Raw genomic sequence first — 26529 nt, forward strand, 5'->3', positions numbered from 1 at the left:
TATAGAAAATAGAATTATTACTGACACTGCTTTTATAACATTTTACTCAGAGATTATGTTTCTTATTTTAAAGTATTTTAATGTTTAAAGACCCACCTGTTGGTTCATCTGTTTACATGTTTATACATATATTATTTAAAGCCCTTTGATCTGCATTACACCTCCAGTATGAACATAATATATATAATATATATAATATATATAATATATATAATCTCCACAGTATGGATATATTCTCCTTGGGGTGTAGAAGCAGAAGTGGGATCTTCCGAGCGGTCCGTGAAGGCAGCAGCAGCAGGGTGGAGCGGAGCGCTCAGCCGGTGTCCTCACTGTGTTTACCCGGCGAGGAGACGCAGGTGAGCGGACACTGACCGCACCGTACCCGCTCTCCATCACCGCAGGGGGATTAAAAACACACACAGACCCAGAGGTGAGTTTAACAACAGCAACTTTATTTATTATTATGTTTGTGTGGATGAAACAACTTGAATGATGTGAGTTATAATATATATATATATATATATATATATATATATATATATATGTATGTATATATATATATGTATGTGTGTATGTATATATATATATGTGTATATATATATATATATATATATATATATATATATATGTATGTATGTATATATATATATATATATATATATATATGTATGTATATATATATATATGTATGTGTGTATATATGTATATATACATGTATGTGTGTATGTATGTATATATATATGTATATATATATATATATATAATACATTACACATTACACTGTGCAATAATAGTTTTTTTTCTGTCTGTAAATATAATATTTCAGTTATTGTTGTTTTTCTACTGTTTTTTTTTTTGCTTATTTATAATACTTGTTTTTTTTATTTTAATTTTTTTATTTTTTATCTTGTCTTCTTCTACTATGTCTCTTGTGTGCACTTTACTCTATGCTGCTGTAAGCCTGCAAATGTCCCCGCTGTGGGACTAATAAAGGATTATCTTATCTTATCTTATCTTATCTTATCTTATCTTATCTTATCTTATCTTATCTTATATCAGTCAGTGTGAAGCTGCAATTGATTCATTTATTGATTTTCTCACTTAGAGCATCATCACTTTGATTTCTTTAGAACTTTCTGAATAAAAATGTTGCTTTAAATTTGAATTAAATCTGAAGTTTAACTTAAATCTGATTTAAAAACATATTTTAAGAATACTCATCCTGGTGTGTGTGTGTGTGTGTGTGTGTGTGTGTGTGTGTGTGTGTGTGTGTGTGTGTGTGTGTGTGTGGAGCTTGGAGGTCATTGAGAAGATTCCAGGAGGTTTTGCAAGAGTTAAGGTGGTACTTGAGGACTTTCCAGAGGTCCTTGAATTAGTTTCTTTGGTCATTGAGATGTTGTCACTGGACAAATTCAAGTGTTTTGGTGGTCATTGAAAGGGTTCAAGGACTCCTTGAAGAAGCTGTCGTGTTCAGTGAGGGATTCAGAGGTTCTTGTTTAATATTTCAGGTTTATTAACGAGTTTGAAGGTGTTTTTATGAACATTGAGGATGTTTCAAGGATAAAGGTCATGATTTTTATGGTCATCATAAGTTTCCAGGAGTTTTTCCAAGCGTCCAGGTGGTCATTGAGATGTTTCCAGGGGTCCTTATAGGACTTTTTGTATCAGTTTTGGTGGTCATTGAAAGGGTTCAAGGACTTCTTGAAGAAGCTGCTGAGGTCATTGAAGCTTTAAGATGTTCCTGTAGGATGATTTAGGATTATTAATGAGCTATCAGGAGTTTTTGAATGGGTTTTATGGTCATTAAGGATATTTCAAGGATAGAGGTTGAGGTCTTTGTGGTCATCAGGAGTTTCCAAAAGTTTTTCCAAGCATTCAGGTGGTCATTGAGAAGTTTCCAGGGGTCCTTATAGTGGATTCTATGGTCACTGGACATATTTTGGAGGTTCTCCAGGACTTTTGGTGGTCATTGAAAGGGTTCAAGGACTCCTTGAAGAAGCTGCTGTGGTCATTGACCTCTTTCAGAGGTTCTTGAAGAATACTTCAGGATTATTAATGAGCTAGCAGAGGTTTTTGAAGGTGTTTTCATGGTCATTGAGTTCCCAGGACTTTATGTGGTCATTGAAGACATTCCAGGAGATCTCGTATGGGTTTCAATGGTTCTTGTAGGATATCGTGGGATTATTAATGAGTTTCCAGGAGTTTTTGAAGGTGTTTTTATGCACATTGAGGATATTTCATGGACAGATGTAAAGATTTTGGCGGTTTCCAGAAGTTTCCAGGGATTTATGTGATCATTGAGGACATCCCAGGAGTCCTTGTGGACGTTTTGTTGGCTCTGGGGTTTCTTTGTGGTCAGTGAAATATTTCCAGGAGTGTTTTTGAAGTGAAGAGAAGATGATTAGAACTTTATTACCTGACAAAACGTTTACCTGTGTTTTATATTTTCACTCCTACATGGACAGAGTTCCTCTCGGAGGTTGTCGGTACGAATCTGTATCAAAAAAAACATCCAACCGCTTCACGTGTTTCTGTTTTTATTGATCCGCTGAATGAATCTGTCCTCTAACGATGCGTTCAAATACGTCTCACAAACCTCCAGCTGAGTTCACCAAAGACAGAGTCTCTGTCTCTGAGTCAACCTCCCACTATTGTCACTGCATTTCCTGTTATGAAGCCCCCCCCATGTACAATCTGTGAGTGGGACTGCTGTTTCCTGTGTGTGTGTGTGTGTGTGTGTGTGTGTGTGTGTGTGTGTGTGTGTGTGTGTGTATATGTGTGTATATATGTGTGTGTGTGTGTGTGTGTGTGTGTGTATATGTGTGTGTGTGTTGTTGTTTTCCCGGCTGCATTGTGTCATTGTGTCTCGGAGTGATGCTGATTTACGCAGCCACCTGTGTGTTTGTGTGTGTGTGTACATGTACACTGTGTACATGTACTGTAGTACTTTTGTGCCACTTTATACTTCAGAAGGAACATTTTTGCTTTCTATTATATTGAGTTTTATTTTATTTAAGAGGTTAAAAAAGCATCGAGAAAGAAGACATTTCAACCTGTTTTCAATGTAAATCAAGTTATCAAAAGAGTTGTTATTTAATATGTGACTTTAATTATTATCTTGTAAACTTGAGATTAGACACTGACTAAAACCAGTTAAAGTTACTGTTTCTGTACTGGGAGCTGAGTAAAACCAGTTAAACTCTCTGTACTGGGAGCTGAGTAGAGCCAGTTAAGGTTACTATACTGGGAGCTGAGTAGAGCCAGTTAAAGTTACTGTACTGGGAGCTGAGTACAGCCAGTTAAAGTTACTGTACTGGGAGCTGAGTAAAACCAGTTAACATTTCCGTACTGGGAGCTGAGTAGAGCCAGTTAACGTTTCTGTACTGGGAGCTGAGTACAGCCAGTTAACGTTTCTGTACTGGGAGCTGAGTAAAACCAGTTAACGTTTCTGTACTGGGAGCTGAGTAGAGCCAGTTAACGTTACTGGTCCCACACCAGCTTCATCTGTCCAGCTGCTGAGTAAATTGAGTCAAATTGAGGGTAAACCTCCCACCAACACACTGGGAGGAGACCAGTGGAAGTTGGCACTTGACAGACTGGGAATGAACCAGTCACAGAGGCTGAAGTAGATGTTTAAACCCAGAGCAGATAGAGATCTCCCAGCATGCAGCAGGCGTTGGCTCGTTTTGTTAAAAGACTTGAACCGACACATTCTTATCTGATGGTTTCCAACCGGAGAGAAGAGAAGTCCAAAGCTGAACGGATTCACTTTCTCTTTTTCTCTTTTCTTGTTTTTTGTTTCACTGATCCGTCGGCCGGGAAGTTTTTACTGTTTTGTTTTTTGGTTTCATTCTGAGACAAAGTTGATCGGAGGTTTTATGTCTTGATTTTATGTTTTCTTTGCACCATTTTTCAACACCGCAGTCGAAAAATCCTCTGAGTTTTATTCCTGTTGTCAGATGCAGCCATGACAACCTGAAAACATTAAGGTTTGGTGCTTTCACTCATCCAACCTTCTTTATTTGAAACGGTTAAAATAAAAATAAAAAGATGAAAGATTTAATATTCATTCACTCACTTCACTTCCTGTTTTGGAAGTCCCTTTTCTTTTTCCCCCGTTGTTTAAAAAAAGTTTGTGGGCTACATAAAAAAACTAGAATAACACACACTTTATGACATGAAAACCCACAAATAGTTGTTATGATGTTGTGTCCATAGACTGTTAATAAGAAGTGGACGTAGTCGTCATGATGTCACACATTGGTTTGTAGACTGGCGTTCACCATCTTGTTTTTTGCAACCAGTGAACAGGAAGTGACCATATATGGAGTGAGGAGGAGTGACGTAGAGACGCCGTATACGTCTCTGGTGTGGACCTGTCAATCAGTGTGTAGCCCCGCCCTAAAGCATCCCCTGCTTTATGGTCTGTTTGACTCTAAATGGAGCATCATTTACTAAATGAACATCATGCTGTATTGAAGAAGACTTGAAACTAGAGATTGAGACCATAAACTCATGTTTACAATGTTTACTGAGGGAATAAATCAAGAGAGAAGTAGAGTCATTTTCTCATAGACTTCTATACAACCAGAGGAGTCGCCCCCTGCTGGACAGGAGAGAGAATGCAGCTTTAAGACAGGAAGCTTTGGATTCACTTTTCAGTGTTTGTGACCTGAATCACCTGGAATCGAGCACACGTGCGTTCATATTCTTGCTTTTTTAAGTCAGAACACATTTACGGGTCGACACATGCTGCTTGAGAGACACGTTGGGGATTGAACCTGAAACCTTTATTGTACAATAAGTTTCCAGATGCTGTTTTTCTTTCTTTCTTTCTCTCTCTCTCTTCCTGTTAAGTCTTCCAGCTAGTGCGTCTCTGAAATGTGCTTCTAATTCTCCGTGGATGGAACACGTATTTGATCTCTTTCATGCTTGTAGAACATCGGTTCTGTTGGTTCTGGGTTTGATGCCAGCTCTCTCTTCATCGTCATCATTCAGGCTCACCGAGGTGTTTCACAGTTCAACAAGATTTATTTCTTGTTGAACTGTGAAGCAATAAATCAGATGATAAGTCGTGGTCCGTTTCATACGGTGGACTGTAGACTGCTAACGTTAACGTGGGGAAACCAGAGAAACGTCACGGAGGAGTGGAGATAAATGCTGAATCTCCTCACAGATTCTCTGGATAACTTAAAGGTGAAATAAATGAGGTTTCACCTCTTGGAATAAATTAACTATACTGTGTGTGCAGGGCTTTCAAGAACTTATTGATCCATACAAGTGACTCAATGATTGAGAAAAAACATCTCCTGTAAATGAAAACTATGCACTTTTAATGCGATAAATGTATACATCACACCGAAAGAAAGATATTGACAATATTCAGTAGAAAAATGGTGTCACAGTCTCCTTCGTTTTATTCAGACAACCATAAGTTCTCAAATAAAAGCTGGTAATAATAATATAATATCTACTACTGGGTCTGGCCAGTACAAACAAATAAAATAAATCATGAAGTGACCCGAAACGCTCACGAGGTAAATTATACATAACAGAATTAATAGTTTCATCAACCAATTATTTCAAATGTTTCCTCTTTTCCATTTTTCACAAACATGTCCTGTAGATTTTTCACAATAAAAGCCTACCAATAACCGGAAGGCTGGAGTCATTTTAATGTGAAAAAACAGCTGTAAGTCGTCCTTCAACACTGAAAGAACTGATATTAACAGAGAGGAACTTAAATGTAATTGTATAAATGTACTCTTGTCGTAATGATGAAATTATTCCGGTGGAAATGAGCATCATAATGAATTTTCTTACCAAACTTGAGGCCTCTATTTTAGAATTTACCCTCCAATCCTTGTGAAATAGTTTCAAACCCTAATGATGCTGTTGCTGGATTTCATCAGATTTTTGGGTCCTGAACTGAAAACATTCGCTAATTTTCACTTCAACTGATTTCCATAATTGATATTAATCATTACAGTAATTAATAATCTGAGGTTTAATGTCTAAAACATCTGCATACACAGTGTGATTCCCATAGAAACTAACCTGGCTGTTATATATGTAATGTGTATATATGTCATTTATTTAAGATTGATGTTAAAACAATATGAAGCCCAAACCAGCTACACACACACACACACACACACACACACACACACACACACACACACACACACACACACACACACACACACACACACACACACACACACACAAACCCGTCAATGCTAATGAATGAAATCACAAACTTCCCACCACGTTAGTTTGATACCTGTGACGTCATCATCTGTTTCTGGTCCGACTCTCAGTTCTGATTGTTCCCAAAGAAAGAGTTAGAATAAATCTTAAAGGTATCTTGATTGTGTTATAATTGTGAATTATTACCATTCGATGTGTAAATGTACAGAAATCTCAGCAGCTTCTTGGGTGTGGTGTTCTTGGTTAATGTCATAGATATTTAAAAATCGGAAGAAATCGAAAAAAATTCAGACTCTGTATAAGTGTGTTTCCCTTCTTTTCTGTCGCATGAACACCTTTTCTTCTAGATATAATAATCATAAATCCCACCTCTAAGTATGCTCGTCATCTAAAAACAACAATAACTGAATGAAGACCAAAGTGTGAAGTCATAACTTGTTCCAGTTTGCACCATTACATTACATTACATTACATTACAGTCATTTAGCAGACGCTTTTATCCAAAGCGACTTACAGGAAGTGTATTCAACATAGGTATTCAAGAGAACTACTAGTCACCAGAAGTCATCAGTGCATCTCCTTTCTTAAACAAGCATCTTAAAGCATAAACCAGAGCAAAAGTATAGTGCAGAGGCAAATTACTACGAAAACAATAATTGCAACAGACTAATACGAATATAATAAGTGCTACAAACTACTACGAATAGGATAAGTGCTAAACTTTACGAAGGCTCAGGTAGTACTTCTTTATCAGGTAGTACTTCTTTATCAGGTAGTACTTCTTTATCAGGTAGTACTTCTTTATCAGGTAGTACTTCTTGAAGAGGTGAGGTTAAAGATGGGCAGTGACTCTGCTGTCCTGAGGTCAGTGGGGAGTTCATTCCTCCACTGAGGGGTCAGGACAGAAAGAAGCTGTGACCGGGTGGATCGGCTGCAGGGACCTCTGAGCGACGGGGCAACCAGTCACCCCGAGGCAGCAGAGAGGAGTGGTGGGGGGGGGTGTAGGGCTTCATGGCCTGGAGATAGGAAGGAGCTGTTCCTCTCACTGCCCTGTAGGCACCAGAGTCTGTAACTGGATGCTCCTACAGGGAGCCAGTGTAGAGAACGGAGAAGGGAAGTTGTGTGGGAGAACTTGGGTCATTGAACACCAGACGAGCTGCAGCTTTCTGGACGAGCTCCAGAGGTCTGATGGCCGACGCCGGGGCTCCACCATTCAACCACTTAGCAGTCGTGATGATGACAGTTGGTCCCTCCTGCAGGATCCAGAGGCATTCCCAGTCCAGATGGGATAATGAATCTCTCCGGCGTGTCATGGGTCTCGTTCCAGTTGGGCATGCCTGGAATACCTTTCCCAGAGTCCAGGAGGAATCCTGATCAGAATCAGGCTCAGTCTTTATGGCCAGAGAGAGTCCACTTTGTGTAAAACCCTCACAGGAGTTCTTCTTCAGCTGGTAGTCCTGTATCTCTGGGGTGCAGATTTATGTGACATGTTTAGATGCTGATTTGCCTTTTTAGATGAATGTGATGAAGTCATGAATCAAGTTCAAGGTTGACGCTAAAGAAGAAGTAGCTGATGAGGGAGAGGAAGCAGTCGACTCCTCCCTGATTATTGTTTTTACATTTCAAATCACAAGTGAGTTCCACCAAACACCCGTCAGTCTTCTGAACCGGCAGAGAAGTCTCCACCTCTTCACCTCCCGGATGTTTGAGGGAATGATGGCAGAGTTTCATCATTCAGCCTGTTCGGTCTGATTGAGCTTAACATCACAAAATTAAACATTCAAAGCCACGACTGAATGGTTACACGCCCTGAACCCCACAGCTAAACACACACATGACGTATGCAGACACACCACGCTGATGAAGAGCCCAGAATAACATCCTCCTCTTCCTCTGCGAAGGCTCTCGTATCATTGAATAAATAACCGTCTTCCTCTTCCTCCAACCCACAGTTATCCAGCTTTGGGAGGCACACACACACACACACACACACACCTCTTGATGCTCCAGCGCCTTCACCACAAAGGACCCAAAACACACATCACACACCCTGAAGAGAGAGACATTCATGAGTCCATCTAAAACATGTACTGTTGTTCTTTCCATCCTCCTTGACACCCACAACACTTACTGTCAGTGAGTGAATGAGTGTGTGGTGTGTGTGTGTGTGGTGTGTGTGTGTGTGTGTGTGTGTGTGTGTGTGTGTGTGTGTGTGTGTGTGTGTGTGTGTGTGTGTGGTCGACACAGTTCCTGAGGGTTTGTAAAGTTCTCATAGTGCGTTTCTATTCAGTGTTGTTTTTCCATCTGTCCAGTCTTTCACTTTGTTTCCCTCTTCAGATCAGCATCAACACTAAATATCTTGTAAATAAGCTTTTCAGTGTAGAAGGTGTGATTAAGACTTTGTTTAATACTTATTTTAATTATTATCTACCAAAAATCTTCCTCGTTGTCAGAGTTTTGGTTCATTTGTAAAAAGAAGTTCAATAAAATCTTCATTAAAGAAGTAAAACTGAAACTATAAAATCTTCATTAAAGAAGTAAAACTGAAACTATAAAATCTTCATTAAAGAAGTAAAACTGAAACTATGTAAGTACGGTTTACACTTTGTACTACCTTGTCATTTGCAAGTACCTTCATCATTTCAAGTTTTAATTGTAATAATAAATGGTATATATATATATATATATATATCTATATATATATACATATATATCATGACAAACATCTAGCCCGTCATTTTGGTCCACAATTGTCGCATGTTTAAAAATCTAATCAAGTACACTGACGAATCTTTCATCCAGTGAAACAGGTTACATTTTCTCTTTTAGTTCTTTTGCATCCGTCATGGTTGTTTTGTCCCCTCAGAGCCACCGTACATGCAAACATCAAAACATTGTTCAAAATTGCGTCTGATAAGCTGATGCACTTCGTCTCCCAGAAAAAGCACTTTAGTCAAAGTAAATACCTAGAATTTAAAGATAGACTGTGACAGGTGATCACAGAACTTTGATAATGTAGGAAAGATCAGACAGTAGAGATTATGCGTCAGGTAGCTGAACGGTTCTTTGTTTAGGACTAGCGTTGTCCGATGCATCGAAGTAATTCATTCAGTTTTGTCTTTTATTAAGAATTTTGTGCAAAAATGTTTTTTGTCGGATGAAGGATTTAAAATCACACACGACAGATACAGACTTGTTGTGCAAGAACCTTTATGGTTGAACTGCTGTGGAAGTAGCTGTGTGTGTGTGTGTGTGTGTGTGTGTGTGTGTGTGTGTGTGTGTGTGTGTGTGTGTGTGTGTGTGTGTGTGTGTGTGTGTGTGTGTGTGTGTGTGTGTGTCCGTCCGTCCGTCCCCCAGGCGATGTGCATTCACCGGCTGTAAAGCGTCTCTATTGTGACTGACTCGTTAGGACGCTCTGAGTGTTTTCTTGTTGTTCCTTCCTCCTCTGCTGTTTCCTGAGTGTGTGAAAGCAAACAGAGCGGGAACAGATTTCTTCCTCATATGTAACATGTTGCTTTTGTCTGTGTGGGAGGTTTTGTGCTTCACTTTGACTAACTTCTTCTTTATAGTCTCTTCTTCTGTGAAAATGTTTTAAAATATTAAGTGATACAGAGGACATAAATATAGAGAGTGTGTCAGACGTAGTAGAGAGCGTGTCAGACGTAGTAGAGAGTGTAGCAGACGTAGTAGAGAGTGTAGCAGACGTAGTAGAGTAGTGTGTGTGTCAGACAGACAGTAGAGAGTGTGGCAGTGTGAGCAGACGTAGTAGAGAGTGTGGTAGACGTAGTAGAGAGTGTAGCAGACGTAGTAGAGAGTGTGGTAGACGTAGTAGAGAGTGTGTCAGACAGAGAGTGTGGTAGACGTAGTAGAGAGTGTAGCAGACGTAGTAGAGAGTGTGGTAGACGTAGTAGAGAGTGTAGCAGACGTAGTAGAGAGTGTGGTAGACGTAGTAGAGAGTGTGGCAGACGTAGTAGAGAGTGTAGCAGACGTAGTAGAGAGTGTGGCAGACGTAGTAGAGAGTGTGGCAGACGTAGTAGAGAGTGTGGCAGACGTAGTAGAGAGTGTGGCAGACGTAGTAGCAGTTAAAGGAACATTTCCTCTCATTTCTGTTTGTTTTGTCCAATATGAAGGGGCAGCCCGTTAGCTTAGCTTAGCACAAACACTGGAAACGGGGGGAATCAGCTAGCCTGACTGTCCGGCACCTTTTAAATCTCTCGTTTATATTTCTAAGAGCATCATCCACCATGTAAAACTGTTCCTTTAATCATAACTGATTTTAAATGCACCATGTCGTTTTTAATAACGTCTCAGAGGATTTTTGTTTTATTTTGGCTCTGATTTCATTTTGGTATTTTATTTGGTATATTATTTCAGTTTCTTTTTGCAATACATAAACTGTCAAATTGTTGCTGAGCAGAAAAAGGGGAAAAATTCAGAGAATGCAATGTGTTTAAGAAAGAACATTGTCAAGTGAAGAGAGAGAGCAGACCACCCAGCCAGGCTCACGTCAGTGTCTCCGTCTCAGAGGACGTGACAGCTGAGCAGCACAGGGTTCAAACATCAGCTGCCTCCAACACAGGCCAAGGTCACGTTCCACTGTGGGTCACCGGCCGGGTTCTAGTGGAGGCCCCAGTGCAGATTAGCTCTGAGACGTCCTGTTGGGACCTAAAGGAGCCGTGTGTCGGATTCAGAGGGAATTATTAACGACGATGTTTTTATAGGTGTTTAATCATCGTTAGCTTAGAATGAGTCCGTCATATCTACGTACTGAGGAGTCCACCAGGTTTCTACGGTAGCCCAGAGCGGACAAACCAAACACTGACTCTCGAGAGACTTTCATGTTTATATAAAAGACTTTATATGAGAAGTGGACTTTATCAGACCAGTGAACAGGAAGTGACCATATTGAGGAGGAGTGACTCTAAAATCAGTGAGCAAAGCATCCCCTGCTTTATGGTCTGTTTGACTAAATGGAATCATTTACTAAATGAACATCATGCTGTATTGAAGAAGACTTGAAACTAGAGATTGAGACCATAAACTCATGTTTACAATGTTTACTGAGGGAATAAATCAAGAGAGAAGTAGAGTCATTTTCTCATAGACTTCTATACAACCAGAGGAGTCGCCCCCTGGTGGACAGGAGAGAGAATGCAGCTTTAACACATGAAGCTTTGACTTCACTCTGCAGTACCGGAGGTTGCGTCTGGTTTTAGCACCCTGAGAGAAAAGATATCCGTCTGTACCGGTCCACTCCACCACGCCTGATGTTGCAGATCACATGACTATGGCGCTCGCTCTTCCTGACCTCAACACAGTAATGTTGACGGAGGTTTAATGGAAAATAAAAGCCACAAAGTCGTCCGTCCATTAAACGTTTTCTGCACTGAACTCTGCAGCTTCCTATGAGACCATTCACTTCTCTTTCCATTTCTACGAAACGCCTGCGACTCCAAACTGAAACATTACTTCTTTAAATGGACAAGTTTTGTTTTCTAACATCCACATCTCTAGATCATAACCACCTGCATCATGTCCACTCCATCCAACCTGAGCTCACTGATATCAACACGTTCCAGTCCAGACATGAGTTCATTTGCTTAATTAGTCCGTTGATGTTTCATTGGACGGTCGCGCTGCATCACCGCCAAACCTGAGTCAAACATTTGTTTTCTTATATCAATCAAAGAGTTTTTTTAATCTGCTTTAAGTTCCAGAGACGACAGTCACAAGTGGAAAACTGAAAAGTCAGTTTGATTTAGTTTCCCTCGATGAAAGCTTCCATCTCCTGAATAACAGGAGTGACTTCACACCCGTCGAGCTGTGAGATGTGAGCAAACGAGTGAGATAAGGCGCTGTGTTATGAGTGTGATAACAGCTCAGCATTAATGCATTTATTTCATTTTAATGCAGCATATCGGTCTTTAGAAAGGAGGCTCGGTGCTGCCAAATTAAACAGAGCGGTGCTATTAATCACTCTCTCAGATGTTAACTCACTCTGAGTCTGTTATCTGAAGCTGGGCTTAGTTTAATCTGTCTTTGCTCTATCTTTTTCTCTCCTCTATACATTGTTTGTTTTACATCGTGATTCAAGAATGAACACATTCAGTTTGAGTGCTCTCACTGAAAGTGTTCAATGCATATGTTCTGCTTTTACACATTCTTTCTTTAAAAAAACAAACTTCAAGTTCACTAAACAGGTTCAGGAACTGTTTTAAGACGCTTTTATTTGAATAGAAGTTTAAATTATTATCTTTATTTAGTCGAGAACACTTCTAGCTTATAACTAGGGACAGAATCCTCCATTTTCAAAAACTGTTTAAAAAATCATCTTAAAGTAATCAAGTACAAAATGTGGATAAAACTATAGTAATTCTAAATTCAAAATGCAGTCCTGAAGAGGAACACTGGCAGCTTTACCGTCTTATTTTTATAATCACTCTTCTGTCTTTATTTTCTTTCATTGTTTTGGTCAAAGGACAAACACACACACACACACACACACGCATAGAAAACACACACACACACACACACGTGTGTGTGTGTGTGTGTGTGTGTGTGTGTGTGTGTGTGCGTGTACGTTGGCACACAAACAGCAGCTCTATTGTGTCATTGTGTTCATCTAGTCGACTAATTAATAACTTCTTATCGGGACGGAGGAAAACAATGAAGTATTTCTGCTCAGCTGAACGCTTCCTTCCTCTCAGAAAACATCTGAACAAACCGTGGAGCCGGCGCCAAGAGACACCAACACACACACACACACACACACACACACACACACACACACACACACACACACACACACACACACACACACACACACACACACACACACACACACACACACACACTGTAAAGCACTACATTTAATTACTTGGGTAATGATTAATGAATCCTTTAATTAAGTGTGTTTCTTAAAGTTTTTGTAAGCTCATGAGGTGAACAAGTACGATAGTTTTAGCCCTTTAGAGGATCAGTAATTACAACGACCTTAATTCTATTATGCTCTAAACGTGTCAAAGTGTTTTAAATAAGAGTGAAATAGAGTAGATCTGGAACCGGACACATTGTTCATTGTATGCTAACAATGAACAGACATGTAAGTTTTGCGTCTTTCTAGTCATCTTGCATCCCTTTGTAGAATTTTTCCATCTCTTTGCAGAAGTTTTGCTTCTCTTTGTAGACATATAGCATCTATTTGTAGAAGTTGTGCATATCTTTATAGACGTTTTGCATATTTTTATACACATTTTGCGTCTCTTTTTTCTAGTTTTGCGTCTCTGTAGTAGTTCTGCGTCTCTTTGTAACAGCCCAACAAGAAATGTCAGTAAAGTCAAACAGGCTGTTCCCAGTCAGCCCGTTCAGTATTCTGTCAATGTAAATTATCATTTGATTGTTTGTTTACAGTTAAATAATGATAAGCTAAAGTTGTATTAACTAACGATTTACCATTTATTGCTGAAAGTTATTATAAACTGTTGCTGAAAGTTCTGTAGTTTCATCTTTCTATATAGTTTACAAGCTGCCTCTAGTTACATCTGTGGAAGATAAAAACAGAACAATGTTAAAAAATAGTGGAAGACATGGACGCAACTGATGAGTTGTTGTAAGTTGACTTACAGAACAACAAACCTTTAACAATTATTTTTTATATTCTTTACTGTAACAACCTGTAATATAGATTTCCCTCCTCACTGTGTGTGTTACAGACCCAGAGAAGAGGAGGAGCACAGACAGTCTTATGAAGGCCATAAACAGAACTCACACAGAGCCTCAAACATATTTAGACTCAGATATTCATCTCCACATGCTTTGTTTATCTAGAAGCTTCCAAAGGAGCTAAATACTGTCGACGTGTCCTTGATTCTTCTGCACACATTGTTCATCTCTGCTGCGTCTGTTTGGTCTACAGGAGTATGAAAATACCAGGACACACACACACACACACACACACACACACACACACACACACACGTTTTTATTCTTGTCCTCTGAGACATTTATTTGACTTACTGGAGGACAATGTAGTCGACAACAAGGACTTTATTTAGGAGGCCATTGTTTCTTCTGCTGTACTTCAACAGGAGTGTGTGTGTGTGTGTGTGTGTGTGTGTGTGTGTGTGTGTGTGTGTGTGTGTGTGTGTGTGTGTGTGTGTGTGTTGTTTTAACATCAATCTTAAATAAATTACATATATACACATTACATATATAACAGCCAGGTTAGTTTCTATGGGAATCACACTGTGTATGCAGATGTTTTAGACATTAAACCTCAGATTATTAATTACTGTAATGATTAATATCAATTATGGAAATCAGTTGAAGTGAAAATTAGCGAATGTTTTCAGTTCAGTGTTAATGTTTCTCTGTCTGTGTGTTTGTATATATCCGTGTTTTTCTGTATGTGCATATGTGTGTGTGTGTTGGTGTCAGTATCTTTCTGTGTGTGTGTGTTTGTGTTTTTCTGTGTGTGTGTGTTTGTACCTATGATTTTAGGTGTGTGTCTGTGTTCTTCTTTGCGTGTGTGTGTTTGTGTGTGTGTCCTTCTCAGGCGTTCTTAAATCACAGTAAAGTAAATCAAAGCTGTATGTTGTTGTGACAGACTGAGCTCAGCGTCTTGCTCATGGGCACTACAGACAGGTGTAGTGAAAAATGAAACCTAAAACTAAAATAGTTATAATAAAGTTATACTGAAAAGTAAAGTCCCAACACTAAACTGACTTAACAAAGTTTTTAATCTGTTTGTGTGTCGTCCACATGTCACACACACACACACACACACACAACACAACTTGTACTTTCAAACAGATACTTTCACCCCCAGAGAAACTTTAATCTGTGTGTGTCCTGCTCCTCAAATCACACAGACACTTCCTGTCCTTTACAACTTTAATGTGAGCACTTTCAAAACTTTCTGTCCCCCAGAGAAACTTTATTTGCTTTAACGTCAAAGAAAAAGACTAAACTTTAATGTTGAGCACTTAAAACTCACAAAAGAGTTTTCCCTCAAACTTCGTCCACGTTTAGATTTCAGTTCTATTGTTTCCTCCCGTCACTCAGACAACCAGTGTGTGTGTGTGTGTGTGTGTGTGTCTGCTGTGTGTGTGTGTGTGTGTGTTGGATCCACATACAGTAGGGTGTGTGTGTGTGTGTGTGTGTGTGTGTGTGTGTGTGTGTGTGTTGGTGTGTTGGTGCAGACAGGTTCCTGCTCATCAAACTGTTGTGTTCCTGCCCTCACCAACATCATTTACAGTAAACAGTTTTGTTGTTGGTTATAATGACATATTACGTCCCTGAACTTGATAAACAAACACTAAACAGGAAAACCTCACCTCGAATGTTATGTTTACAATCCAAAAATATTGTAACCGTTACAAAAATGTTTGTTTAAAATTAAGAAAAAGTAAATTGCGGTTACATACAAAACTGGATTCAATTTAGAGTTTAGCATCTCGCTCAACAACATCTGGATTCGGAGGAGCTGGGGATCGAACCTCCGACCGCTGCAGAAAGAATGATCAGCGATGAGTGTTTAGAGTTTAGAATGTTTTAACGTCATAAAGGAAGCGGTTCAGGTCTTCTGAAACCAAGAAACCTTCAGAATCTCTGAAGAAAGCACAATAAACACCCAAAATATCTGAGCTATGATTTGAGCGTTGTTTCAATTCAGTCAAAAATAAAAAGGACGTCAACGAATACTAATCCTCAAAATTAATATTTTGACAAAATGAACACTTCTATCAAAGTTTACGTATGTTGTCAGGTATTTAAAGGTGGCGTGTGTGGAGCTGCAGAGTCGACATTGATTCTCAGTCGTATTAAAAATACTGAATATTAAAAAATATGTAGTTTTATGGCATCAATTTCAGTGGGTCTCCTAGAATATCAGTGTGTCTGAGTTAGTAGTGCACGGTGTAGCCGGTAACGCCTGGGATCATACTGGGATCATACTGGGAGCGTTGGGAGTGGTGGAGGCGGTGGGAGGAGTTGGTCTCTCCTCCTCTGACGTCTTATCACGGCAGCAGAGATTCAGAGCCGCGGATGCACAGCAGGTCTCGTTCACGCCGCACGGCATGCTGGGAAGGCCTCTGCTTCGGCAGGCCTCTTTGGCAGCGTTCCAACCTGCATGTGAAGCTTTTATTTGACTCTATGAACGGAGGTCGGACTGATTTACTGGCTGGTATCTGACCTACTGGACCGTCACACTCTATCACACACACAGATCTCATTTTTGTTCACAATGTCCCATAAAAACTGTTCAGAAATCATTGTTTGAAGGAACTTTATTTAACTGAAACTGCAAAAGGCTTAATGCAGAACACGTGTGAAAAAAAAGATATACTGTATTTCTTTCATGCACTAAAGAGTTGGCTTCTGCACATAAACATCTGGACAACAAGCAGAACATCAGTCTGCAGAAATGATCAGTTTGTACTGTTTGGAGATCAGCCGTCCATCCTCGTCCACCAAGGTAACGTTAGTCTGATCAGAACAACAGGATCATCAATCAAAGATCATCACTGAGATCATTGATCAGCTGAGAATGTGTTTTATAGATTTAGAACTTATTGTTTTGCTGCTCATGAAAGACGAATTAAGCAAAGTGGATTATTTTCTTAATTAATTGTGTTTCTTTCTCAAAATATAATAAAAAAAGAACCGATAAGAGTACTAGTATTTATTAAAGCCTACTGATACACGTCCCTCCTCCTGTTTTTTAGTTCCCAGGTCCTCTGTTTTCCTTCTCTTGTTGGGGGTTTTCTCCGACTGACAGCTGACAGACGGATTTAAAGCCGTCTTTTCTTTAAGACGACTTCTCTCTTTTACAAACCCAGAGCTGAGAACAGACAGAGGATTGGGATGAAGACGAGGATGAAGAACTGAGTCGAGCGAGCTCTTTTCTCTTCCTTTGTCTGTGTGTGGCTGCCTCCCTGTCGGTTGGTTGTTTTTTTGCTCGGCTGGTCCCAGTGTTCCCAGCAGACCCAGTGAATAGACGCTCCTCTCACTGGTCGCTAAGACGCCTAATGAGGGGGGACTACTTTCTGTCTCACTCGCTGGGTGTCAATCTAAAGGCCTCTGTGTGTGTGAATGGGATCGGTGTGTGTGTGTGTGTGTGTGTGTGTGTGCAGATTGAGAAACTTCTTACTTTGGATTTGCACACAGATGAGTTGATGAATCTTAATGTTGGTGATCTGAATCTTTCCTCTAGCGCCACCGTTGGGTTGAAAGTTGTGCTTTTCAGTGAACATGTTCTGAAGTATGAATGAAGAACTGGATAACAATCAGAATAAAAATCTGCTTTATTGGCCATTTCTGCGTATGCATATACGAATTAGACTCCGGTTTCTTCTGCTCAGTAGTAGAAACAGACAAATAAACTCCCGTGGCTACGTTACCATGGAGACCACACTGTCACTTACTGCACTCCATGAAGAAATATCATCTGGAAAATTTCTAATTTCTGGAAAAAAAGAAAAATCGATTCAAGACAGAAGAGTCCACAATATGAGTGTGAAGGAAATATCAGGATAAAAACAGGTTAAAAAGATAAAGATAGAGGCTAAAGTGTAAAAGTGAACCACCACGTCAGAAGACAATGAAATGAAGAAACAACACTGTTAACAACCATTAAAATACATTTAGTAAACCTTCAGTAGCTAGTGATAGACGTGCTAACGCTAGTTAATGCTGTGCTAACGTACTCTAATGTTAGCTACACTAACCTTTTATCAACGTAGATCTCCTTCCAACCTCTCAGAGTGATGAGCATCACTGTTACACAACGTTTAACATGACGAGCTCCAAATCCACTAAACCAGCCTGAACATGAAGAACATCTGGAACAAAGAGGAGATAACGCCGTTGACAGGCGACCTTAATTATAATTACAGATTTCTCATGTTGGAAAATTGTATGAAACATAAGTGATAATGTATGTACACAACTCCAAATATACATAACACAGGTCTAGTTTTTTTTAGACGTTAGAATGCAGAAAAGTTAACAATTATACATTTCATAGGTATTATAATATACAAATGTATGTTGTTTTTTTTGTTCAATGGTGGACTTTCAGTGTGTCTTAAACCAACTTATGTCTGTTACTGCATCTCAAACGGTTAACACTTGAACCTAAACTCACCTGGCTCTAAATCATATCGAACACGCTCTTATCTCGCTGTAAATTAAACTCTTATTTCCGTCTTACCTTCGTGCATACCGATCTTTACCGGTCCCTTCAGACTGATTGGAATTTCAGGCCGTTCTGACTTACTGACTGTTTTCAGGCCAACATATGGACTTCTGTGTTGTTGCAATATGTCAGTTCTGACTCATTCATTTATGGCCATAAAGAGACATTCCATTGTGCAGCCTGAAGGTGAGACATTTCACACGTTCAGACATCATAAGAATCGATAAGAACTTTCATAACCTGACTACAGATCTGCTGAATCTGTTAAATTTAATGTAGTTTAAATTTAATAATAATAATAATATTTATTTATATAGCACATTTCATACAGAGTATGTAGCTCAAAGTGCTGTACATTTGAGAAATTATTTATAAAAAAAAAAAATATATATATATATATATATATATATATGTACAGTGGGGGAAATAATTATTTGATCCCTTGCCGATTTTGTAAGTTTGCCCACTGACAAAGAAATGAACGATCTATAATTGTTATGGTAGGTTTATTTTAACATTGAGAGACAGAATATCAAAAATAAAATCCAGAAAATCACATTATATAAAAGTTATGAATTGATTTGCATTTGATCGAGTGAAATAAGTATTTGATCCCCTAACAAAACATGACTCAGTACTTGGTGGAGAAACCGTTGTTGGCAAGCTCAGAGGTCAGACGCTTCTTGTAGTTGGTCACCAGGTTTGAGCTCATCTCAGGAGGGATTTTGGTCCACTCCTCTTTGCAGATCTTCTCCAAATCCTGAAGGTTTCGAGGCTGTCGCTTGGCAACTCTAAGCTTCAGCTCCCTCCACAGATTTTCTATGGGATTAAGGTCCGGAGACTGGCTAGGCCACTCCATGACCTTAATGTGCTTCTTCTTGAGCCACTCCTTTGTTGCCTTGGCCGTATGTTTTGGGTCATTGTCGTGCTGGAAGACCCATCAACGACCCATGTTCAGTGTCCTGGCTGAGGGAAGGAGGTTGTCGCCCAAGATTTCACGGTACATGGCCCCGTCCATCCTCCCCTCGATGCGGTGAAGTCGTCCTGTCCCCTTAGCAGAGAAACACCCCCAAAGCATAATGTTTCCACCTCCATGCTCGACGGTGGGGATGGTGTTCTTGGGGTTATAATCAGCATTTCTCTTCCTCCAAACACGGCGAGTTGAGTTGATGCCAAATAGCTCGATTTTGGTCTCATCTGACCACATTACCTTCTCCCAAGCCTTCTCTGAATCATTCATGTGTTCATTGGCAACTTCAGACGGGCCTGTACGTGTGCCTTCTTAAGCAGGGGGACCTTGCGGACGCTGCAGGATTTTAATCCATTATGGCGTAGTGAGTTACCAATGGTTTTCTTGGTGACTGTGGTCCCAGCTGTCTTGAGATCATTAACAAGTTCCTCCCGTGTAGTTCTGGGCTGATCCCTCACCTTTCTCATGATCATCGATACCCCACAAGGCGAGATCTTGCGTGGAGCCCCAGACCGAGGGCGATTGATGGTCATTTTGTGTTTCTTCCATTTCCGAATAATCGCACCAACAGTTGTCTCCTTCTCACCAAGCTGCTTTCCGATGGTCTTGTAGCCCATTCCAGCCTTGTGCAGGTCTACAGTCTTTGCCCCGACGTCCTTAGACAGCTCTTTGGTCTTGCCCATGGTGGAGAAGTTGGAATCTGATTGATTGACTCTGTGGACAGGTGTCTTTTAAACAGGTAATGAATTGAGACAGATGTCTTTCATACAGGTAACGAGTTGAGATTCGGAGTACTTTCTTAAAGTGAAAGGACTAATCTAACCGGTCTGTGGGAGCCAGAATTCTTGCTGGTTGGTAGGGGCTCAAATACTTATTTCACTCGATCAAATGCAAATCAATTTATAACTTTTATATAATGTGATTTTCTGGATTATTTTTTTTATATTCTGTCTCTCACTGTTAAAATAAACCTACCATAACAATTATAGATCGTTCATTTCTTTGTCAGTGGGCAAACTTACAAAATCGGCAAGGGATCAAATAATTATTTCCCCCACTGTATATATATATAAATAAAATGATAAAATAAAAAATATAATATATTAATATTAATTCATATTAAATAATAAAAAATAAAGAAAAATATTTAATATATTTATATATATATAAAATAAAAAAATATATACAATAAAAAATAGATAATATAAATTAATAAAAATAAAAGTAGTAACAGAATAACTTGCTTGTACAGAGCATGCTTTTTGCACTTACATTTTTAGTGCAATCCAAACATTCAACATATGAATAAAACTGGAAAACAAATAAAATTTAAATAAATGAATTAAAATGTATAGACAAAGGGTTTAAGTACATAAAAGATGATTTGAAGGACAGTTTTGGGACTATGTGGAGCAAACATAAAGTGCTGTTATGAAAGAAAGGCTTGCGAAATAAATCTGTTTTTCGATGATGCTTGAAAGTGTCAACAGCTGCCTCTGATGTTTTTGGGGTAAGTGGTTCCACAGTTTGGGAGCATAAATGAAAAAAGCTGCATCTCAAATGTTCTTTGTCCGCCTCATTCGACGCCGCTCTGGAGAAGGACAAGCTAACGTTGGCCTATCTAGCTAAGTAGCCAGCCATCCCGCTCTTTACATCCCTACTGTCGGATGTTGTTACCTTAACAACTAACAACAATCAGTGTTTCTAACTTACGGTCCAACAACCACAGTAAACAGTCCAGTGTCCGCTTGGTTGGGTCACAGCTGCATTTAATAAAATAATCTAAACAATGTAGGAAACCAGTAATGAACGTGAGGCCCAGTTTAACCTGTAATTATAACAGCATCATGTTTGTACAAAATAACCATCTCGTACATTAATGACTCTGAAAGGTTGCCAGGTACCCAGCTTGAGATCCCCCCTTTACAGACTCAAGTATGGGTGTAACCGATGTTTCATATTTTAAATAGGTGGCCTGGAGGGTTTTCTTTATAGTAAGAATAAAAAATCCTCCATGGAGTTTATTGAGGTAATAACAAACCACAGGAATCCCGCTGGTCGCCTCTTTATACTCCACCCTTTCCCAAACCCAACGCCAGTACATCAGCCACACTGCACATGAGGAAACACTCTCATGCACACAAACACGTACATCTACACTCACTTTTCTGTTAGCAGAGGTCTGTGTGTGTGTGTGTGTGTGTGTGTGTGTGTGTGTGTGTGTGTGTGTGTGTGTGTGTGTGTGTGCAGCATAATGATGTTGTTCCCTCGCTCTAACAATAAGCAGCAGTTTCCCTCGGGGCTTCTTCCAGGAAACAGAAACAAAGTTTCATTCTGGTGTCGAGGAAAAGAACTGACAGGACCACAAAGAAAAGAACTTGTTCGTGTTGCACCTGTTGTATGAATTCATCAGGTCCTTCACACTGTGACGTCTAACACTGTGCTAATGAGACTGTTCTACTCTATGCAGATGATACAGTCTATTTCAGTCAGGCGGCAACCTCCGGTTCTGCCAAGTGAAGCTGATGAGGAAGTGTCTTAAAACTTTATTTTATTTTGATTGTACAGAATTCTATGAGAAAATAAGCCTACTTCTCATTTGATTTATTAAATCAGAGTATTTTTGTTGTTTTGTTTTGTTAAAGTAGCTGGTCTACAAGGCTCCAGAATATCTTTTTTCACTTCTGTACCAAAATACCGTACCGAAATATTATCCTTTAACTTTTGTATAATCATCTTTAGTGGTGATTTGCATAAAAAACACACAATTCAAATGATAATTCTATTGATAAAACATCTTGTCATTATTAGTCTTAATGATGTATTATAATCTTAGAGCTAGTGTTAGGAAGTTAAACATCATAATTCATCTCTAATATCTATTTTATATTAATGTGAACACATCATGATAACGTTATAATTTACCTTCAACCAATACTCATTTTCACTGAACAGAGCCTGAACGCATCATAATGTAACTGAACTGAACCTCCGTCTGTTAGCCGTTAGCGGTGCTGCTAACGTTACTAGCTCTCCTCCTGTTGATTTAAACACAGATTGGTTGTTTACAATGTAACATTATCAGAGATCAGAGACTAAAAAAGCATAAATTAATATTTTAATGAATATTGGCAGATAACAATTGTCAGCAAAACTTTATTTCACACTGTGATGGTTAACATTAAACTGTGTAAATAGTCTGCGCTTCACATGTGTGTCTATCTGAAAGATGAATAACTGTAACAACAAGTCTTTTTTCGGTCGAAGAAAGCGTCATAATATATGACTAACTTGAATGATATGTTAGTATCAGTTGTGTAAGAATCCAGAGGCCCGTTTCCTATCCTTCTCTTTCCTGACGCTGCCATCTGGAAGCCAATGACATCAGCCTTTTCTTCCTCTTCCCAGAATCCTCCAGAGACAGAGAGCGGATATTTCCTCGAGGCCCTGGTCAGATAGAGAGAGAGAGGCGGTCATCACAGAGAGGTGAGGACGACGGTTTCCTCTTCCCAGAATCCTTTTGTCCAGAGCAGTTCAGTTCCCACAGCGCTGTTTGTTTGTCTTGACTCTCGGCTCGAGTCGTCCCTCTGGAAAAAACGAGACATGGACTTGTGTCGCTGTGTGACTTTCACTCAACCTCAAAAGTCTTTCATCTGAAAAAGAAGCCGGTGTGTTCGTTTAACCTCTTCATACTTTTCTGTTCATGTTTATGAACTGTGGAATAATGAAGCTGAACAGTGTTGCTGAAGTCCTAACCAGACAGTCTTCCTCCAGCTTCTGTAGCTCTTCTTCCAGCAAACAAAATAGTTCTTTAACTTTTTTTCAATTCATGCAATACTAACATACCTGAATCAGAGCCAGCTGGAACCAGACTGAGACCTTTTCAGACCGTCTCACCGTGTTGTTTTGAACAGAATCCAGGAGTTCTGGTTTCACTTTGGTTCTCATTAATCACCTTTCTGGTCTCGTGTACAGTAGTTATCAAGAGAGTACTAAGAGAGGTTAGACAACAGAATAAAGATAAAACAGAAAGAGACTTTTATTTACAATGTATTTATCATCATGTCATCGTGTATTTATCGTTGAGGAGTTTGTTTACTTATGTTGGAAAAAGAAAAAAGATATCTTTTTTAGTTTCAGCTTCTGGTAAAAGCAAATGTAATTTTGTTAAATTCCAGAAGAGTGTTTCACCATCGCTCACACTTTTGTCCTGGATTCAAGAATGTTGTTTTGGTTTCCTGTGGAGAGTCTGACGTCTTCCTGGAGGACGCTGAAGTCACAGAGACGTGAAAAAGACCGGACGATCAATTTCTGTAACTTCAGGAGGCAATGGAATGAAACAGATTCAGGATTGGAGATAAACCCCAAAACTAAACTATTAAATCATGGCAAGAGCAGCGGGCATGTTTTCATATTAATGCAAAAGTTTATCCCATCTGGTTTGTTAGAATATGTTCTCATGTATGACTCACTAATGAAACACTGGAGGATCTCTCATCTAACAATAATCTGAAATCATTGATTTTGACAGCCTCATAGACCAGACTCCATTGAGATATGTAGAGATTTAAGAGACACACAAAACCACAATAGAACAAAATGACGACAGAGAACCAAAACAACACCAACGAGTGACAAAAGACACAAATCAATGACAAAGAGACACAAAATGACCACAAAGAGACCAAAACAACACCAATAATACACAATGCAACTACAAAGAGATGAGAAACGACTACAAACAGATACAACACAACTACAAAGAGACTCAAAACAACTACAAACGGATACAACACAACTACAAGGACTATATGATGTTTTTGGGGTAAGTGGTTCCACAGTTTAGGAGCATAAATGAAAAAAGCTGCATCTCAAATGTTCTTTTTCGAGGGGTTTTGAGGAACTAGAAAACCAGCAGTAAAGCAGAACATGATGAACATATCGTCCCTCAGCCTCATTCTATGCCGCTCTGGAGAAGGACAAGCTAACGTTAACCTATCTAGCTAACTAGCCAGCCATCCCGCTCTCGTGTGGTCTCCAAACAACTATAAATAGATGAAAAATGTTGGACAAACAGACGCAAAACGTCCACAAACAGACACAAGGGACAAAAATAAATCACAAAGTGAAACAAAAAGACCACAAAGAGACACAAAACAGTAACAAAAGGATAAACCACTATAACGTCTGAGTCCTGCTCCTCTGTAGGTCTTTGGGGAGCCTTTGTCTAACCCTAACCCTGTGCCGGTTGTCTCACAATCCACCCATGAGTAACAATGTATTTTAATTGTATGCCAGTAACTCCTAAGTACTTTAGATATTGTGTTTTTATTGAGTGTTAATTCACCATCAGCCGGTCCGTTTCCTCTACAGAGTCAGTCTCTGCTGCAGAATATATTTCTATTCCTGCTGCAATAAATTCCATCTAAATGAGCCTCTTTATGAGTCTGAGTCAAGAATGCTCCAGTCATTTCCTCCTCAGAGTAAAGAAGTCATTGTTATTCATCATGAATGTGTGACACTGACACCAGAGGGTTCATTAACGTCCCTGAACTGCTAAAGTTTCACACTTGTGTCCGTCTGTGTGGAACATGTTTTTACATGAAACAAATCAGAAGAAGTTCCCTTTGTGACATCACTTCCTGCTTCAGGTACGCTTTGCAGTGATCTTGTTGCATCATCTCTCTGGAGAAATGTTTTGGTGCCTCAAAGGAAAGTTTGAACAGAAGAGCAGCAATATGAAGATGTTGCAGGATTATGTGATACCGTGAATATGAAATTGATTTCTACAATCTGTTCTTTGGCTCAACATCTGCGTGCATCAGTGAAAGTCTGTAAAAACTTCAAGAAAGAAATCAAAAACAGTTGCGTGAAAAGAACAAATGTTTGAACGTCAGAAAAAGATTTACTGTCTCTCTTTCATCATCTCCATCCACCTGATGACTCTCACATGTTGTCAGAATGTGTGTATTCCTCCTCCTGAGAAAGTAGGTCTGAACATTATTACACAACATATTTTACTGCTGTGACATGTTTCATGTGAAAAATATGAAATCATCTGGTGGTTATTCCAGTTCACATAAAGAGATTTAAACTTTAATAACAGCATTTCTATTTCCAGTCCTTTGATGCAAACTAAATTTATATATTTTGTTGATACATTTAAACAACAAATTTAGTTATGTCTCTCACCCTGGCAGGAATGATTAGTTGATTAATCTATTAGTTAATCTACAGAAAAATAATCTGCGATAATTTTGACGATAAATCATTTTCTTTAGAAAGTGCAAGAAATTCCATTTTCTTTAATCGGAATACTTGCTGCTCTCTCAGTCGTCTATAATAGTTTGAATAGTTTTAGTTTTGGATCGCTGGTAAAAATAGTCAAATATATATATATATATATGGTGATTTTCCAAGCTTTCATTGAAGTTTATTATTGAATGAACCAAAAGGATTGTTTTAATAGGAACGATGATATAAATGGTTTAATTTGTAGTCATTTAGTTTCCATGTTTCCAGTTAAACGTCTGCTGTCTTTATTGAGTGGACACACAGCTCAGTGAGGAACACACATAACCAAGAGTTAGGTTAAAGGAGAGATTATTGATCAGGAAAAAAGACTTAAGATTTAAATAGACAGAGATATTAACTGGACTTCATGTTAAAGTGATAAGATGACAGCAGGGCTCAGCGGGGAACGACGGATGGAGGGAGATGAGTTATTAAATCATGGTGAGGATTAGAGTGTTGGAGGAGAGAGTCGTAAAGCTGTCAACTCCTCTGGACACTGAGAAATATATATCATCAAATCACAGACACGAGAGGAAGACTGAGGGAGAAACAGAGAAGAAGGGAGCAATGAGGAGGAGGACACATGAAGTTATTAATAAAAGAGATTAAACAAGAAAAGGTAGAAGAAGAATGCGAAGGGAGTAATGGAATCCAGTCAATCATGTTGCGTAGTAAAAATGAGATTCTTCAGCTTCCCCTTGAGTGGCCGGCCACATTTTCACCTCGTCCTCCTGTAAACACAATAAAAAGATTTAATCCCTCGAGCTGCTGCAGCGAGAAAACGTTGGATTTTTATCTTCTCCGGGGAGACGGAGGTCAGAGAAAGCATCTGAAGTATTCGGAGGCTGTGATTTTACAG

At 39.2% G+C, this 26529-nt stretch overlaps 1 protein-coding gene across 1 annotated transcript in view; it reads left to right on the forward strand.

Annotated features, from left to right (window-relative positions):
• Nucleotides 1-347: 347 nt before the first annotated feature.
• Nucleotides 348-26529, forward strand: part of si:dkey-49n23.1 (semaphorin-3D) — a 78758-nt gene continuing 52576 nt past the window's right edge. Inside the window, exons 1-2 of the mRNA XM_054616362.1 lie at nt 348-430; nt 22785-22862. The gene's annotated coding sequence lies outside the window, so the exon portion shown is untranslated. The remainder of the gene's footprint in view (nt 431-22784; nt 22863-26529) is intronic.

This window comes from Anoplopoma fimbria, chromosome 17 (assembly GCF_027596085.1).
Source record: "Anoplopoma fimbria isolate UVic2021 breed Golden Eagle Sablefish chromosome 17, Afim_UVic_2022, whole genome shotgun sequence".
Taxonomy (NCBI): Eukaryota; Metazoa; Chordata; class Actinopteri; order Perciformes; family Anoplopomatidae; genus Anoplopoma; species Anoplopoma fimbria.